The 20151-nt window shown below is 38.6% G+C and overlaps 1 protein-coding gene and 1 long non-coding RNA gene across 3 annotated transcripts in view; both read right to left on the bottom strand.

The window, feature by feature from the left end:
- LOC109058398 (ladderlectin-like) overlaps positions 1-20151 on the bottom strand; it is a 71505-nt gene that overhangs the window by 35603 nt on the left and 15751 nt on the right. The gene's annotated exons all lie outside the window — the stretch shown is intronic.
- Positions 716-2585, bottom strand: LOC109054708. The gene is made up of 2 exons (XR_006159534.1): positions 2205-2585; positions 716-1688 (listed from the first exon to the last, which is right to left on the bottom strand). It is a non-coding gene; the product is annotated as an uncharacterized LOC109054708 (long non-coding RNA).

The raw sequence follows: 20151 nt of genomic DNA, 5'->3' as shown, positions 1-20151 counted from the left end.
TCATGAAGTCTTCCTCATCCCATCTGTGCACTCATATATTTTGTGCTTCAAATATATATTGTTCATAAGTGTAGGGGTGGGCTAAAAATGCATTCTGGGGTAATCTTAATGTTTAAGTTGTAATACTTAGATTTTTCGAGTGTTAAATCAACAGTCTTCTCCAAAGGCGAAATCTTCGAGCAGCTGCACTACATCTCCTTTGTAGAGATATTGCAAACATGTAGGAAAACTGTACTAGGTCGGGTTGTGGAGTTACATCATAGTATGAGATTATATACTCAGAAAAAAGGCTTAAAGTTATTTGAATAATCATAATATTCATGTTATAATAATTTATCAAACAACTGCATTTGTTGTTGTTATTTATAAGCCTCAGGGATGAGAGTTAAATTCAACAAGAAAAATAGGAATACAAAGGAGATTTAAGACAGTTTTTCATGTGGATAAACTGAATTTTGCACATAAAATAAAGAAATTAATCTGGCTTAAATCTCCTTTGTATTCATCTTTTTCTTGTTGAATTTAACTCCATTTTAACTCTTTTTAACATTTTTGCTGCGGTACCCGGGGAGCAGTTGGGGGTGTGCCTTGAAAAATGTAGTATTAATATATCAATAATTGTATAAACTGCAATATTATTCTGTCCTCAGTGTGCGTGACTGTACACAAATCGACAGATAGCTAACAGGCTTCAAGAGAAAGTCAGAGGCTGGAGTAAAGTTCAAGGCTCTTTACTGTTGTCTTAATTCTCATGAAGGAATCTTTGTAAAACTGAAATGATACAGAAAGATAGCACCAATCACTGAATGCTATCCAAACATGTCATACATTAACAGACATGAAATAATATACCTTTAAGCTACAAAGTTGTAACACATATATTACATTCAGCTAATATGCTTAAAACTGTAAAAAACTTATAATTTATAGTAAATATAGTATGTGCAGCTCAACAGCTAAACTAACAAACTATTGACGACCTCTTCACTGAAAGGCTATACAATAGCAGTTTTCATGTGTAAACAAATAAATATTCAAGAACATTGCAGAAAGTTTTACATGACATAGGTATCAACATAATTAACTATAAACTCAAATACAACTTACAAGCGATGCTTTTGTAGCATACACACGAGGTGCATGTGTTAAATAGCAGATGGATATAGCTATAAAAAGTTAAATAATGATTGGGCTACGGAAGATAAAGTTAATCTTAAGGAGGTGTTGAAAAAGTAAATAATAACACGGAGACAGATCATTTAATTTTGGTGTTGGTACCATGTATTAAGTGAAACAAAGACAAACAACAATAACAATATCCCAAAATATTTCCAATCTGCAGAGAAATTCAATAATTCACAAGGAAAACAAAACAAAATACAACTCAGGAATTAAAGAGTACTCAGATCAAAGACAATTCATAACACACTATAGGACTATATTCGTTGTTCATAAAAAATGAACACCACGTCCTGATAACACAAATGGTCCATGAGACGCAAGTAGTCCATAAGCCAGAGCTTAGTGAATGGCTGTGTGTGTGTGTGTATGTGTATGCGAGTGGAGGGGATGAGCAGACTGCACAGCCTCCTACCAAACCCACAGGGCCTGATGATGTTGTTGGGGCAGGTTCTGTTCCAAGTAATAATGGCTCGCCATCAACTGGCCCGCAACTGGCCGCACCTGGCCTGTATTAAATAACAGGACCCATGGTTTAGTCACTACTCATAATTTATCACTAGCTAGTTTTATATTCCATGTTCTATATTTTTATGTGTACACAATAGCATTCAAAATACTGCATAAGTAATTGTCATAATTATATTAAATGGCCATAACAAAATTGTATAAAAATACTCAAATGCATGGAAATAACCACCCATAAATATTGGGATTATTTACAATATAACATTCCATTCAATACAATTGATAATCTTGTCATTCAGTATGTAAATAATCCATTTAAATACTTAAAGCCAAAGCATTGAAAACAAAGTGCTCAATTTACATTATAATTCATGGAATCCAATGAAAACTCCATAGGAGCAAATGGGAAGCTAATGCTACCAGCTACCACAGCCCATATAAATACATTGAGATTGCTTAATGCTATTAGCATTAAGCTAGCGAACCCTTCACTATAATACATAAGGATACCAACGCCAATAGCAACATGCTAGCGAACACAACAACAACAGACTCACCAATTCCCGCAGATATTCGCGACGCACAGCGGCACCAGTCGGCTTCTAAAGACAACGATGGTGAACACTACAAGTGCAGGATCGCATGCTAGAGTTAACCAAGCATTTTAGATGAAAACCAAACGAAAAATAGCTTTGTTTGTGTAGAGACATACCGAGTGCAGCTGCTCCGGTGGCTTCCCCCTCACCCTACTGATTGGGGAAACTCACCGCAGCTTATAAACGCTCTTAAGTGCCATGATTGGTTAAGCCTTCACTGAGACTACCATGTGACTCCTGCACAAAAATGTGAATGAAGGATGTGTTCAGGTGACTGGGGAAAATAGCCATTTTATAATAACTATTTTAATAAAAATAACTATTTATATTTTACTTTTACTAATTATTTTTACTATTATTTTCTATTTATATTTACCCTGGGTTACACTATTTTACTTTTATTTTTTTTTCGTCCCATTGCATGTCGGCACACTAGATGACACGAACAGCTGAAGCGGTATCAGATGCAGATGAAATACTTAAAACATCAGACAAGCTATGAAGCAGAGACCGAACTACGGAGATTAGAGGATTACCTAAGATCGAATATTGCAACCGCTCAGGCGGTACTCTGTGTCGGGTCGAACGTCTGAAAGTCAAGTCATTGTCAACTATGTCATCGTTAACTAAAGGCTCAACAGGAACAGCAGGCAATGGACTGAGTTCTGCAGGAGGATCTTCATTCAACTGGATTTCGGTAATTGTCTCTTCAGGTTCAGGTGAGGTCTCAGTTATAGTTTCTACAACATCTTCCTCTTCCACAGCTTCCTCTTTCTCACAGGACTCAGACTGCTCGCTACTGGATTCCGACACAGGCGGCACATCTGGGGCTGGAGAACTAACAGGAGGTGCGATAGAAGAACTACAATCAGCAGCATCACTAGAAAGAACGGCATTTGGAACTCTGCAGTGTCTTTCCACAGTGAATCGAGATACAGATGGATTGAAGATAAGTGGCTCCACATCTTCAATATGATCATCACTAGCAGGTAAGTTGATCAAGTTGTCTGATTTTTGTTTTTGCTGGCGAGTTCGCGGCTTGGCAACAGGGGCACAATCCAGCGACGGAACATTCTCAGCTACTGGTAGAAAGCTACATGGTAGGAGAAGATCTCTGTGTAATATGCGCAGTGGTCCATCTCTACCCTCTGGCTTTACAGTGTAAACAGGGAGTTCACCCGCCCTTCTGACCACAACATAGATATCCCGCTCCCACTTATCTGAGAGCTTGTGCTTCCCGCGGAGACGTACATTCCTTACAAGCACTCTGTCTCCCACTTCCAACGCTGACGGAATGACTCTCTTGTCAAACCGTATTTTATTCCGCTCAGCTGTTTTTAAAGCATTTCTGGAAGCAATCTGGAAACTTTCATCCAAGCGTTTTTTAAGCCCTTGCACGTACTGAGAATGAGTTTTATGGTGTGGTTCACGCAGAGGTAAGCCAAAAGCCAAGTCGACAGGAAGACGTGGGGTTCTACCAAACATTAGTTCATATGGAGTGAACCCGGTTACATCATTTCTTGTGCAATTATATGCATGAACTAATGGCTTCACAAAGTCTTTCCATTTAGATTTTTGTTTGTCTTCCAAAGTACCCAACATCCCCAGCAACGTCCGATTAAATCTTTCCACCGGATTTCCTCTTGGGTGGTACGGCGTCGTCCGACACTTTTGGATACCAGCAACTTCACACAACTCTTTAATCAGTTTTGACTCGAAATCTTGACCTTGATCTGTATGCAACCGTTCAGGAATTCCATAGTAAACAATGAAGTTATCCCATAAACATCTTGCTACAGTCCTTGCTTTTTGGTTTGGTGTTGGAATGGCCACAGCAAACTTTGTGAAATGATCGGTCATAACGAGGATATCACGGGTGTTACTTGTGTCGGGTTCAAGGCTCAGGAAATCCATGCAGATTAATTCGAGAGGACGGGATGTTTTGATGCTGAGCAGTGGAGCAGCTCGTTCAGGAAGAGCTTTCCGTCGCACACAGCGACCGCACGTTTTGATCTTGTGCTCAACGTCATTGGCCATCTTTGGCCAGAAAAATCTAGTGCGAACAAGATCTAAGGTGCGCTCAATTCCCAGGTGGCCCATTTCATCATGGAGATTCCTTAGCACAGCCGGACGAAGACACTCTGGAAGAACAAGTTGGTAAGTAATATCTTCATGGTCTTGCCGTTTCCTGTAAAGGACTCCATCAATCAGCTCCAACCTTGACCACTCTCTCAACAAGAGAGGTAATTCAGGCAGCTCTGTTCTTGCCATTGGAGAGATCTTTTCTCCATTCTCCATCTGATGAACCAGCTCTCGGATGGTTACATCAGCTCTCTGTTCCTCCCTAATGCTGAGATGAGACAGGGCTGAAGGTAGCTGATCCTCTTCAGTGGTATAACTGTCAGGGACTGCCTTTGCTGTAATAGAGAGGGACTCAACCAGCGTAATGCCCTCAGAACCAGGACTGACAGGCTGAGCAGCTCGGACAAGACAACCCTGACAGATGGCTTCAACAATTTCTAAAGAGATCAGGTTTGAGTCAGCAAGACGGTTTTCCAGGAACTGTTGTATGAGCTCATAATCTTTAGGTGCTTCCTCAAGACACTGGTGAGGACGTCGGGAAAGTGCGTCTGCATCTATATTCTGTTTCCCAGCCCGGTACAGGAGTTTGAACGAATATGTGGAGAGTGCGGCCAACCAGCGGTGACCAGTAGCATCCAACTTGGCGGAGGTGAGTATGTAAGTCAAGGGATTGCTATCTGTCACAACGGTAAAGGTGGCTCCATACAGGTAATCCTGGAATTTTTCAGTGACACTCCATTTTAATGCCAAGAATTCCAGTTTGTGGGCTGGGTAGCGGCTTTCACTCTTAGACAGGCCTCTGCTTGCATAAGAAATCACTCTCAACTTTCCCTCCTGTTCCTGATAAAGTGCAGCCCCTAGTCCTGTCGTACTAGCATCTGTATGAAGTATGTATGGTTGGGATGGATCTGCAAACCCAAGGACTGGAGCTGTGGTTAGTTTCTCAATCAATGTGGTAAAAGCGACTTGGCAACTGGGACTCCAACGTTCTCCAAAAGGCTGATTTGGACTTTGATATTTAACGTTAGATGGCTTGGTTCTGGACTTCTGTGCAGGTAAGTACCCACGGGTAAGGTCATTCAGAGGTTTGGAAATGATGGAATAGTCTCTAATGAAACGGCGGTAGTAACCCGCAAATCCCAGAAAAGAGCGTAGTTCCTTTAAGTTGGTGGGAATTGGCCAGGATTTGATGGTATTTATCTTTTCTGGATCCGTTTCTACTCCTTTCTCTGACACAATATGACCCAAGTAGCGGACGGATGTTTGAAAAAACTTGCACTTCTCTAGTGACAATTTTAATCCGTACTCTCTCAACCGGTCCAACACTCGTATCAATCTCCTCTCATGTTCTACAAGGGATTCGGAGAAGATTATTAAATCATCCAAAAACACCAACACTTCACGAAGATGGAGGTCACCCATGCATCGCTCCATCAACCGCTGGAACGTACTGGGAGCATTAGTGACCCCCTGTGGCATCCTGTTAAATTCCAAAAGCCCAGGGGTGTCACGAAAAGCAGTCCCCTTGGGCTTATCCGCTTCGTGCATTTCAATCTGGTAATAGCCTGACTTCAAGTCCAGGACTGAAAACCATTTTGAACCAGTAAGCGCCGCAAGGATTCTTCTAACTTGGGAAGAGCGTAGGCATCCTTGATGGTCTGGAGATTAAGCTTCCTATAGTCGATGCACAATCGGATATCCCCATTCTTCTTCCGTACGACAACAATAGGAGAAGAGAAGGGTGATGTGGACTCACGGATGACACCGGCCTCCAGAAGCTCGCTCAGATGACTACGAACAGCTTCTATGTCATTGGGATGGATTGGTCTAGCACGGTGTTTGAACGGAGTTCCATCATGAAGTGTGATGTGATGCTTTACCTTATTTGTGCATCCATCAATCAAGGTCATGATGCTAAAAGACCTCTGACATGTCGCTTAATAATCGCTTTGTGATTCGCCTCTCTTCCACTCCGATGGTATGGGAGAGTCCCCGAAATCAAAATTGAGAGAGGTAAGTGCAGGTTCAGATAAATAGCCTTTCACCTGATGCTGTGACAAAATGCAGTGGTATGCTCCGAGCTCTGCAATGACACTCAAGGGTGGAATGTAGAGGTCCTGCTCTGACTCATTTGTTAGGACCACTGGGACTTTATAGGGAGCATGAGCCGGAAGAGTGAAAAGGCAGTTGCTAACACATAGACCACCAGGCAAGATGGATGTCGGATGCTGGACGAAAACAGACTGGCTAAAAACTGGGAGAGGCAACATCAGCAGAGCCCTCGATGATGGATGTGCGGCCGGCCGGAACACGCACTGGGACTTTGCTGAGGAGTCTCACTACTCCAACATGGCCACTGTCTCTCTGCTGGTGTGACAACTGGAGGGTCTTTAACACGGCTCTGTAACCTTGCGAGCTAGGTTGGAACATTGGTAAGTTGCTCTGCAGGTATTGCTCATATAGGGGTTCAAGCGTATTCATCCCGATCAGAACAGTGGATGAAGCTTCAGGACAGACATCAGGGACAACCAAAGCCAAGGTTGAAACATCACACTCATTGCCCATAAAGTCTTTTGGAAATTCCACCACCATCTCCACATAACCAAGATAAGGGACTGACTGTCCAGCAGCACCTTCAATGTATAATAGATTATGTAGAGGGTTAATCTGTTGATCTTGCAAATGTTCATTGTAAAAAGAAGCAGATACTGTGGTCACCTGCGACCCAGTATCAAGCAGACACTGACAGGTATGACCAAAGACAGCAACTTCGGCGGTGCATCTTGACCCCACCAGGCCTTTGGGAAGATGGACTATAGCCTCCCGTTTGGACTGCTGGAGGTTTGCGCACTGAACAGACTTCTTCAACTTTGCGGGACAGTGTGGGTCCAGCACAGTTCTTGTTTGTCCCCCAACAAGAACTGAATCTAATTTAAATGGTTGAGTACTGGTTGATTCCGCTTCTGCCACTTTGATTTCTTTTCACTGAACTGTCGTTTCTTAGCACTAACGAGTTCTGGATTCGGCTGGTTGTCACATTGCGGCCTGATGTGTCCATCTTCTCCGCAACGGAAACAGAACCCGGGCTTTGGACTTGCAGAGGGATCACTCACAGCAGCGGCCATGTTCGGTTTTCCACGTGATTTTAGAACTGGATTGGGTCTTGGAGTATAAGACTGTCGGCCTTGAGACTGATTTACAGTTAGAACAGCCAATTGATGCTGTATTGCAGCCATCTGTTCAGTGAGTCGTTTGGTAATAATAGTCAGAGTCTCACATAATTTTTTTCCTCTTCTCCATATGCAATCTGGGCTTGTGATGTTACTTTCTGTCTGGCTCCGCCTCCTCCAAGATGCTGTTTCATTCTTTGTGCCTTTACAGCCTCTCGATCCTCTTCAGTTCTTAACAGCAGCAGTAACTCAGCAAAAGACGGTGGTTTCTCTTTTTTCTGTTTAAGCTGCAGTTCAGATATCAGGACATTATCCCAGCATCCTCTGCAGAACTGATTAAGAAGATGTTTATTAACTTCGGCTTTTGGTGCACCTCCCCTCTTCACTGCAAGATTTAAAACAACTTGTAATCGCTGCAGGTAAGCTGAAGGTTTTTCACCAGCATTTTGAAGAGTATCCATAAATTTTGCATACAACTCCTCCCCGTCCTGCACTGTCCCATAGGCGGAATCAAGCTGCTGGATGTAGATGTTAACAGACATGTCAGGACTTAGATGTTTCACCATATCAGCAGCTGGTGGCAGGAGACTATCGAGGATTTGTCGTGATCGTTGGATTTCAGATATGGCAGGATCACTGAGAACCAGATCCACACTAGATCGCCATGTGTCGTAGTCCACTTCATGTTGTGGTCGTGGCACCTTTCCAGAAAACACACGGAGTCTGTGGGAAGAGCGCAAATGCACAGCAGTATCCTCAGACTTGACAATATGTTCTACCACATACCTCTGTAATTCAGGAGGGTTGAGGTCTGAAGCAGTGAAGTTGATGGTGGCACCCCGCTCCCCTGGCTGAGCTATGGGAGCAGTGGCAAGCAGTGAAGATGGAGCAGCCATTTTATACGATGACTGAGTTATTTTATTCCCTAAAGACTGTTCTGCCTTAACACCAACACTGACTTCAACATCAGGGTGCAGCTCTGAGATTGATTTGCTGATCTGGCCCATCATCTCGTTCAGCACTTCAGCATAGTTTTGTCCAGTCAGTTTAGCAACTTCTTTTAAGTCAGCTAAATATGTCTGAGTTTTAGAACTCCCCACATTTGCAGTATATACTTGAGCTAAATTCTTAATGTAATAAATAGTACCAGTCTCGGAAGTTTGCATATATGGTAGAAGTGGATTCAGTAGAGTCAAAGGTAAGCCAGACTCAAACTCAACAATGAGCATATTGTGAAACTCGGACTCAGGCGAATCAACGACAAGAGAACGATTTATCCTACCATACTGCTCGAGAAACCCTTCCACTTCATCAGCAACCCCGGACTCTGTGACCAATACTGCATTTGATATTTTAATGTCAAGTGTTTCAAAAATATTCATGGTCAAATTAATATTGGTGAGACTGAATGTTCAAAATTGTGTATATTAAATACCCTTCCAAGACCTCCTGGCTGGCTCGCCACATTTATGTAGCATACACACGAGGTGCATGTGTTAAATAGCAGATGGATATAGCTATTAAAAGTTAAATAATGATTGGGCTACGGAAGATAAAAGGTCATCTTAAGGAGGTGTTGAAAAAGTAAATAATAACACGGAGACAGATCATTTAATTTTGGTGTTGTACCATGTATTAAGTGAAACAAAGACAAACAACAATAACAATATCCCAAAATATTTCCAATCTGCAGAGAAATTCAATAATTCACAAGGAAAACAAAATACAACTCAGGAATTAAAGAGTACTCAGATCAAAGACAATTCATAACACACTATAGGACTATATTCTTTGTTCATAAAAAATGAACACCACGTCCTGATAACACAAATGGTCCGTGAGACGCAAGTAGTCCATAAGCCAGAGCTTAGTGAATGGCTGGGTGTGTGTGTATATGTGTATACGAGTGGAGGGGATGAGCAGACTGCACAGCCTCCTACCAAACCCACAGGCCCTGATGATGTTGTTGGGGCAGGTTTCTGTTCCAAGTAATAATGGCTCGCCATCAACTGGCCCGCAACTGGCCGCACCTGGCCTGTATTAAATAACAGGACCCATGGTTTAGTCACTACTCATAATTTATCACTAGCTATTTTTATATTCCATGTTCTATAGTTTTATTTGTACACAATAGCATTCAAAATACTGCATAAGTAATTGTCATAATTATATTAAATGGCCCATAACAAAATTGTTATAAAAATACTCAAATGCATGGAAATAACCACCCATAAATATTGGGATTATTTACAATATAACATTCCATTCATACAATTGATAATCTTGTCATTCAGTATGTAAATCTCCAGTTTTAAATACTTAAAAGCCAAAGCATGGAAAAACAAAGTGCTCAATTTACATTATAATTCATGGAATCCAATGAAAACTCCATAGGAGCAAATGGGAAGCTAATGCTACCAGCTACCACAGCCCATATAAATACATTGAGATTGCTTAATGCTATTAGCATTAAGCTAGCGAACCCTTCACTATAATACATAAGGATACCAACGCCAATAGCAACATGCTAGCGAACACAACAACAACAGACTCATCAATTCCCGCAGATATTCGACGCACAGCGGCACCAGTCGGCTTCTAAAGACAACGATGGTGAACACTACAAGTGCAGGATTGCACGCTAGAGTTAACCAAGCATTTTAGATGACAAACCAAACGAAAAATAGCTTTGTTTGTGTAGAAGACATACCGAGTGCAGCTGCTCCGGTGGCTTCCCCCTCACCCTACTGATTGGGGAAACTCACCGCAGCTTATAAACGCTCTTAAGTGCCATGATTGGTTAAGCCTTCACTGAGACTACCATGTGACTCCTGCACAAAAATGTGAATGAAGGATGTGTTCATGTGACTGGGGAAAATAGCCCCATTTTATAATAACTATTTTAATAAAAATAACTATTTATATTTTACTTTTACTAATTATTTTTACTATTATTTTCTATTTATATTTACCCTGGGTTACACTTTATGAAGGAACAAAAAATGAATGAAGGATTGGTTGGATGGAGCTGCAAGTGGACCGCATGGAATATAACTACTGATGTATTTCCTGATCTGACTGCATCATGTGATAAAATCAACCAATGAAAGCAATGTAAGAATTATATATCAAGACCACAAATGAATTACTCCTAGATGACCACTAGGGGGAGAAAGAAACAAACTAAATGCAATGTATTCTTACAGAAACATGACACTCCCCGCCTGGTATTAATTAAATACCACTCTCTGAATAACCTTATTAAGTCTGAATAAAAAGGGAAAACTAAATCAGTTTTTAATTCCTCAGCACTCTTGAGAAGGATCGTGCGCTTCAGAAACAGGTCTCAAGAAGGTCCTCGCTGACCCAGATCCTTGTGACCTTGAGTTCGATCTTCCTGACCTTCCCTTCTTCATCAGGGAATGTCCTTGTAAACCAGAGCCATGGGCCATTCATTCCTTTTCTCCTGGTTATCCTTAAGCAGAACCAGGTCACCTTTCTCAATGTTAGGTAGTACATCCTGCCACTTGCTTCGGCTTTGGCATCGTAGGAAGGTACTCACGTCTCCATCTGCTCCAAAATGTGTTGGCCAGATGCTGCACCCGTCTCCACTGCTGGCGATGAAGATCTGTGCTGTCAAAGGTTCGCGGAGGAGGAGGGTAAGTAGACATCTTCTGAGTCAGAAGTGTAGCAGGAGTAAGAAGGAAGGCAAGGGTGACTCCGGGTCTGAAGAAATAAGTGCGAGTGGCCTAGCATTAATAATTGCTGTGATCTCTGCCCATTAAAGTAGACAACACCTCAGAGTGAGGCATGAAGGGTTGGTTTGCATAAGCATGGAGTTGAGTATGCGGAGAGTTAAACACCCAAGAGCAACCCTCTTCACCAAGTACCTCCTCACATGGGCTCTTTGGGATCGGTAAGGAGTATGTGCAGCTCCTTGCAGGCACCACAATCATATACATTTTTTTGGTAACACTTTACTTTATGGTTACATCTATTAGTTGCTTATTACTAATAACTATGACTTTTTCTCTCATTAAATTGTTGTTAAGTTTAGGTACTGGGGTAGGATTAGGATGTAGAATAAGGTCATGTAGAATAAGGCATTAAATGTGCTTAATTAGCACTAATACATGGCTAATATTCTAGTAATATACATGCTAATAAGCAACTAATAGATTAATAGATTATAGATTAAATTTTTCAAAGAAAAAAGTAGGCGGATTTCGATATAAATGCGATAAACTGGGTCATGTACAAATATTGATTCAACATTGCTAAACCTAACTAGATGAGTCAGTTTCCAAATGAACTTTGAACGTTGATATAAAAAAAAGCCCTTCTGAAAGTCTGAAAGTTTGAAGCAGTTGCCTATGCTGAAGTTGAAACGTTTAGATAGATAGACAAAAAAAAAATCTAATCTTTTTGTATTCTATTTTCTTTTTATTTATTATACAATTATAAAAAAAGATCTCTAACACTAGCTTGCTCTATTCTTTTTCTATTCTATCTGTTTTTCTTTTTATTTATTATATTATTTAAAAGCCCTTGCTACGTATACTGCGTTTAAGCTAACTGAGACTTGTTATAGCACTTATATATCTTTGCTCTTTTGTTGGTTTTGATTGCTTCCATTGTCCTCATTTGTAAGTCGCTTTTGATAAAACTGTCTGCTAAATGACCTTAAATGTATATGTAAATGTAATATAAATATGATATATGCAAGGTTATTGACAATGCAGATGTACAGTAAAGTGAAATTTCTAGCATGTTCCTAATGACCAAATGAGACATACGGCAGAACTTTGTTGACCCTGGAACAAACACTGTGATTAACCATCAGATATGAAGAACCAGTTTATAGCTTTTGTGAAATTTAGGCTCACAGGCCCATCAGTGTTTGGTTCTTGTACATCAGGGTCAGTCATCTATAATTTCCTCTGATTTTAGGTATTACTTACGATTAGTATGAGGAGGATATGGTCAAGACTACATTTTTGGATTAAAATGTTGTTCCAAAAATATGTTGACCTAGGGAAGACATCTAACTCCGCAAAATCAGGACCGTGCGAGACATCTGCATCAATCTGCTTTTAAACACTGTTTGCTTTTCAGTGTTTCTTCAGAGAATTTGAGTCAAAGAGGATAAACTGGGTCATGTACAAACATTGATTCCACATTGCTCATGTTTGTGCATAATACATTGCTAAACCTAACTAGATGAATCAAGTTTGCAAACGAAACTTTGAAAGTTTTGAAGCAGTTGCCAATGCTGAAGTTGGAAGTTTAGATAGATGTTGTTAGCATGATACTAGCATGATTTAACACATTGTTAGCATGATTAACCTGTTTTAGCACGATTAGAATGTTAACATGAATAGCATGTTTCTAGCATGATCAGCATATTGTTAATCATGTTTCTAGCATAATTAATGTGTTGTTAGCATGTCATTAGCATGTTTTTAGCATGATTTAACACACTGCTAACATGTTGTTACCATAGATATGTATAGGTAGATGCCACATTCGACTCTGCTCCAGACACTTAGGTCCTGTCCGCCATCTTGGGCATCTAACTCTACATATCTATGGTTTTTAGCATGATTAGCATGTTTTGCTAGCATGACTTAGCATGTTTTCCTAGTGGGATAATCATTAAGCTTGCTAGACAGACAGCTTTTAAACAAACTATAAGTCCTTATTGTACAAAAGTGTCCAACTCTATTCATAGTTATGATCATCTGTTTAACGAAAATTGTAAGTACGATCAGTTAGAAAAAAGAATTCCAACCCGAGTTTGGTGGTTGTAGCTTGAAAGCTCTTGGAGGAGATACGTTTCAAAATGTAATCTGCAGCTTAAATAGCAGATCGATAATTTGTGACCCTGGAGCACAAAAACAGTCTTAAGTTGCTGGGGTATATTTGTAGCAATAGCCAAAAAACAACAAACAAAAACATTGTATGGGTCAAATTATTCGGATTTTCTTTTATGCCAAAACCCATTAGGATATTAAGTAAGATTATTAATTACATTAAAGATTACTCATGTAGCCTCATTCTCAAATCTATGTTACTGTTACTGCTGCTATTGTTGTCATTTAGTTGCACTCAATTTGCACATTACTGCACTATTGTTTTTTTAATTGGTTAATAGCTGTACATTTGCATATATAAATATCATACATAGTCTATATCTCTATTTTTCACATTCTATATTCCTACTCTATACTCACTTATATAGATATACATAGTCTATATTTCTATTTTTTCATAGTCTATATTCTTAGTATTGTTTTTTTTTTTTTGTTTATTTTGTTTGTTTTATTTTTTTGTGTATGTGTTTTTGTAGTTTCTTGGCATTCATTGTGGACAGCAAAGTGAGAATTTCATTGCTCAGGGGGAACTTGTTTTCCTCACTGGGCATAAGACAATTAAACGCTTTGAATCCTGAATCATTTTTCCATGAAAGATATTTTGTAAAAGTTGTAAAAAACAAAAAATTTTTGTCAGATTTCACAAGTGGTGTGGGGAGGAGTTTATGGGGAAAGAGCAAGCAATAAGACTTAGTAAGCATTCTAAATATGCAGTAAATAAATCTTGAAAATGTGTAAATAAAATGTTTTTCTCAATCACTATTTTGTATCAGTATGTATGTATGGTTTGTCCAGTTTCCGGAGGCATAAGAAAATTCCAAGATATAGAATAGACATAGAATCCTGAATTTCAGTTTTTTTTTCTTCCACAGAATAAAACTCACCATTCTATTAGGTAACAGAAGTGAACATTTGAGGAACTAATGAATAGTTTTGATGAGCGCAAGGAGCCCCGGAAGGCCATGTGAATATGACGGCCTCCACATGTTCAATCATCTCTCTCCTGATCTCAATGTATAATTACAGACAAAACCCCTTTCCATTCCTGCTATAGCTGTGAATAATGCCTATAAACATAGTGGACAGTGAACAAATTAAATGTCAAATATGACAACATCCACAACACTAGAGAGTCATTATTAACACAATGTTATAAAATAACCTAAATCAATACAAACATTTACTTGACTTGGTTATGTAAACGTGTGGTGCTGAAAATCTCATTTCTTATCATAAATCTCCTGGTTTTCTGTGTGGGATTGGTGTAAGATAAGGATTCGTTGTGGGGTTTTGGAGACAGGAACCAATCAGACAGCAGTCTCCTCTGTGTATGAACGCAAATAAAAAAGAGGGAAGTCATAATCAGGTTTTGAAGAGTCAAGCATTTGTTGTTCTGCAGAGAGCTACAGAGTACTTGGACGTGACTGACTTCATAGAGGGTGAGGTTTTTCAGCAGTTCAAAAACTTTTACATTTACTGTTTCATAAAAAGTATGGCTTGATGTCAATGGATCATTTGGAATGCTTATATATATATATATATATATATATATAATATATATATATATTATATATATTATATATATATATATTTTTTTTTTTTTTTTTTTTTTTTTTGGTACTTTATGACGTTTTCATTTGACTTTGTTTGGAAATGTGAGGCTTCTGATTACAAATAAAAACAGGCTAAATGCATAATCAATTTATAATGCATATTTTTTTTTTAAGTAAAAAATAAAACCATCAGTGGCTATTTTTGAGAAAACTAGCTTTAATGATCTTAAGTGTGCTGATGCCAGGTCAATATACTTCTTTACATCTGCATCCGACTTGCAGTCCTAATTAGACCAAGCTTCATGCCAGCTGGCAATATTGGAATGTGGACAGTGAGAACAGGTTAATAATTAATAAAAACGATATGTGCATATATGTGTTTTATTCTGTTCTGTCTTCCTGTTTTGGTAAGTGGTCATTAGTACTGGTTGATTTTCAGAACACCTGGCAGTCTCGGCCCTCTTTGTATGTCGTTCTTTTCGCCTTACCTATTGACTCTTGGATGCTCAGGTAATTGTTTGTGAAGTGTGTGTGGAACCAGTTGTTTCTATCTATGCAGTTTAGCTCCAAACTCCCACTGACTGCTAGTTTCGGACTTGGACATAAAAATTGTAATCTGATTATTAAAAACTTTTTAATATATACATATATCATGTTTCTGCTCTTTTTCTTATGGTTTATTTCAGAGGACAACACATCTTAAGTGGCACCAAAGCACATGGTGAGATATTGATGCTGTCTTTTAGGGTGTGTTACATTTGTTCTGCTCTTTGGCTCGGATGCTTCAGGTAATTGTTGTGAAGTGTATGTGGCCCAGTTTTCCTGTCTATGCATTTTATCTCAAATCCCCACTGACTGCTAGTTTGGCGTTGGACATAAATTTGTAATCTGATCATTTACATTTCTATATTACATATACATTCTTTTTCTTTGATTATTTCATAGGCAGCACCTCTTAATGGCCCAAGCAATTGTGCGATATCTTTAGTGTTCACTCCTGTTCTGCTCTAGTGTAGTGACAAAAGCAGGGTCGTCGCTGGTGGGGTGAAAGGCTGGTTGATGATTCTAGGGGCCCCACAGCTTGTGGACAGCGATGCCAAAACAATGGGAACCTGAGCTCTTCCAATCTGCACCTGAACCCCATTGTGGAACAAAAACACATACTCCAAACACACAAAAGAGGTGAAGACAGTTAATCCATCATCGGTGAACTGTGTTCTGTGCCACACAGAGAGCCACGTCTCAGCCCTTCACACCAAATTGCGGTTTTGTCTCTTCTTGCTCTGGACGGATACACGAATATTATACAATATTGTTAGTACACGTCATTTGCGCGGTCCGGTTATCTCTAAAGTGAAATGCAAGACCAGTTGAGAAAGAAATCGGTATGCATTGTCCGTCACTAAAGTGACTGCCACATAAGTTTACAGCTGCACAATTTGCATGTGATGTACCTTATTTTCATCCAAGAAATCTAATGAGAGAAAAATCCCTCACTGCCCTTACCACTAAAGTACTTTGTCTTTTACACAAGAATGCAACTCTTTTGAATTTATACAGTGAAGACTGTGCAATGCTATTTTATATTTGATTATTGGTCTTCGGTACCTGGACATTTACCAAAACTTTAAAACATTAATCACTGTTTGGGTTCATTCTGACCCCACTGTGACTTTTCCTTAATTTTTTTAAAAATGTTACCTTCATCTCAGGGGCATGAAACTCTGTGACTGTTCCCTAAAATAATCTATCTTAACATGACAACAAGACACTGGGCTTGATTTGGTGTGTTCTAAAGGTGTGGTAAAAAAAAAAACCGTTTAAGGTGTTTGGGGGTCAGAATATGACCCACATTGAAAATGAATGGGGGAAAACGAGCTGTCCCATCTCATACACACACACACACCACACAACACGTATTGACTGCACCAGAGAGCATGTTATAAGAATTGGCAAAATAAATAATATTACGAAAACGGGCATAAATCTAAAATGTCACATATGCACCATGGAACAAGCATGTTCCATAATTGTTGATAAAATAATTTCGAAATAATAGTATGTGATTACCGTCATGTATAGTGGTGACTTGTAATTTCTGCACATTGTATGTATAATAATTTGCAAAAAGACGATCATTCAAATATATAAGACAACAACAACAAACTTAACTTGACAAAAATACAGATTTTTATGTATTTCAAAATGTTTAAAAATCTCTTCACAAACTATATATATCATAAAGTTGTGAGGAGAAGTTGAAAGCTCAAGGAAAAATGAATGTGAAAATGACTGATGTCTCTATGGACTCTATTGGATACATGGGTCATGCACTGTAATCCTAACTGAAGAAAAAAAGTTTTTCGCTAACCTCCAGATGCGTATTCTATCACCAACACATAGACCAATGTCCAAAACTATTTAGATTAATTAAGATCATCATTTAAGTGACTTTTTCTTTAAACAATCATATTTCATGTGCCAATTTATGTCTTGATAGTATGTAATGTGCAGTAAATAGGTAAAAAAACTTCAAAATTTCCACAAGAACACAGCATACAAGATAGTTGAGAAGTAAGAAAACAAATGCTATATGGTTTTCATCTACAAATGTATATTCTTTATGAAATCGCTCTTACAAGTTTGGGGTCCATCTGCCCCAAACATCTTAAGCGTTACTTATTTAACAGGATAAGGGTTTTAAAACCCATTTTTTAATTTTATTTTTTTTCTGTTTATTTTTTTGGCTTTTTACACAATTTTAAACAAAAAACCTTTGACCCGGGTCGGACCGGGGATACATACAATACAATCTATCTCTTTTTAAATGAAAACAAAAGGGTTTAAAAGGCAGCAATAAGCAAAAAACCCCCTTTTTTAAGAAACCCTGTGAAAGGGGTATGGTCTGCATATAATGGTAGATGCTTCCCGTTTAAAAACCCTTCCGATTCCGGGGTTAAAGAGAGGATGGGGGATGATCTTATAAAGGGTTTCCCTTTCCTTTCAAAGTTTTGAAATTTTCTTATTTAAAATTTTTTAACCAAAAAGGGTTTTTTTGGGGGCCTTTCCTTTGGGGAAAAAATTAACAGGATTTGATCCCCCCCCCCTTTTGTTAACGGGGTTTGGGAGGGGGTAACCTTTCGGGCCCTTTTTTTAAATTTAAATTATTTTTTTTTTAAAATTCTTTTTTTTTTTTTTTTTTAAAATTCCCTTTTTTAGCCCTTGTAAATGGCCATTCTTTTTTTTTTGTGTATTGTATTTGTTTTTGAGTTATGTCATAGTTTTAAAAGTAGATAGATACAGCTGATATTAGACATGTGTATTCAGTATGCGATTATATCACTGATATGGATTGTGCGCGATACTGTTATCGTGTGGCACTTCTAAAAACGTTGAATAATTATAAATTATACTTTATTCAGAATTTGCGAAGCATTTTAAAGAATCCTATTCCCATCAACTGGTCAAATGTACAACCACGTGCTGCTGCTGAAAGACGCGTGGGGTGCTCTGATGTAACAAGCACACATGAGAAGTACATGGGGAACACGGGGAGAGATTTTTCGCTGAATGAAAGCAACTTTCCCACTCCTTGGACAGCAGTTTTGGTTTTCAACTGCGCAAATGCAGCCGTTTACCCGGGGAAACCCCCTAAAAAAAAAGCAGCTGCTCTACTGTCTAAAACATTTTTAAAATAGTTTTTAAACTAAACCCATTCAGATTTTGGGTTTTGTGTGGTGTTCATCACAGTGCCAAATATTTAAAAAAATAGGATATTTATGGTGTTCGTTCACAGGAGGGGACCATGGCTCTGGAGTGATGGATCAAATATGAATTACAGATATGGGCCCCTGCCCAAAACCTGACAATTACAACGGAAAAACGAGAAACTGTTTTGGGGAGGGAACTATCCAACGTGAGGGTTTTAATAGTTTATGAAAATCATTCCCCTATTTTAAAATTTTTTTTGTCTTGAAAAATCCTTAGTACCCCCTAATCCAAATAACCAGCCGAATGTAGAACTGCTTTTTAAAACTCTACCAAAATGTTTATGAAATGCTAATGGAATAGAATTGACTGTATTACCTTAACAAGTATACTACATTTTATCAGGATACTTATACTGTAACAATAATAGATTTTTTTCCCTTTCCTGCTTTTAGCCTCGAGCAACTGGAAATGAAAACCCCCTGTTATAAATAAATGGCCTTTTGTGTGTGTGAAGAAATAACAAACCAGCATTCAGGTTTCATGTAAAGTTCTGAATGTCTGCATTAAAGGAATAGTTGACCAAAAAAATTACAAATTCAAAAACATCGCTTACCTCATCCATCTAAGATAAAGATAGGTCTCATCAGAACGGATCTGAAGAACATAACTCTAACATCATTTGATTTGATGGAGATCATTTTGCAGTGAATGGGTGCCATCCGAATGAGCGCTCACAACAGCTGATAATGACAACTCACAATAGATCCACCCCCCCGACTCCAGTCCATCATTTAATGTCTTGTGAGAGTGAAAGGCTGGAAGTTTGATAATCAAAAAATTTTTTTTTTTTGCCTTCTTGGTCCACTTCTCCTTTAACTAAGTCTCTCTGCTTACTTTAATAATGTGCAAGTAGAACTCAATAAATATCAAGCAGTGCATTTAATTGTTTTGTGCAGGGTTCTGTCTGCCATTCCACGTATCGGATGTGCATTTTATGAATGAAATTCCTGAAGATTTTCGGGGTAAACTTTGGATCTGCGTAAATAAAAATTCTTCTGCATCAGAGCTGCTTTGCTTTTGTCATGTCCATTGTGTTATTATAGGAAATAACTAAAAAACATTTGCTAATCGAAAGGTTCTAAAACAAACTGTAAAATAATTCAATGAGGAGTGTACCAAAGAAAGTGATGGGTTTTGTCAAAATGTCTATTCATGAAATTACAAAACTTATCAAACAGCAGCAATAACAACAAATACACATTCTTATACAGTAACTGTGATGGTGATTGGTCACCTTAAGGAAATGCTTTCATTTTTTAAACACCCCAAACTGGACTGGTATGAGATGGGCTTCGATTGTTGTTTCTCTCTTGGGGAATTCTCGAGTTGCAGTTAACTTTCGTAGTCCTATAGTCCTCATCTTGGAAATGTCTTTGAAAGTGGCTCTTCAATAGCACCTACTATTTGATAAAATAATATATATATATATGTATATATATATATATTTTTTAAAAAAAAA

This window comes from Cyprinus carpio, unplaced genomic scaffold, assembly GCF_018340385.1.
Source record: "Cyprinus carpio isolate SPL01 unplaced genomic scaffold, ASM1834038v1 S000006590, whole genome shotgun sequence".
Taxonomy (NCBI): domain Eukaryota; kingdom Metazoa; phylum Chordata; class Actinopteri; order Cypriniformes; family Cyprinidae; genus Cyprinus; species Cyprinus carpio.
Note: the sequence above shows the minus strand (reverse complement) of the source record. Positions and strands in the feature narration are given on the sequence as shown.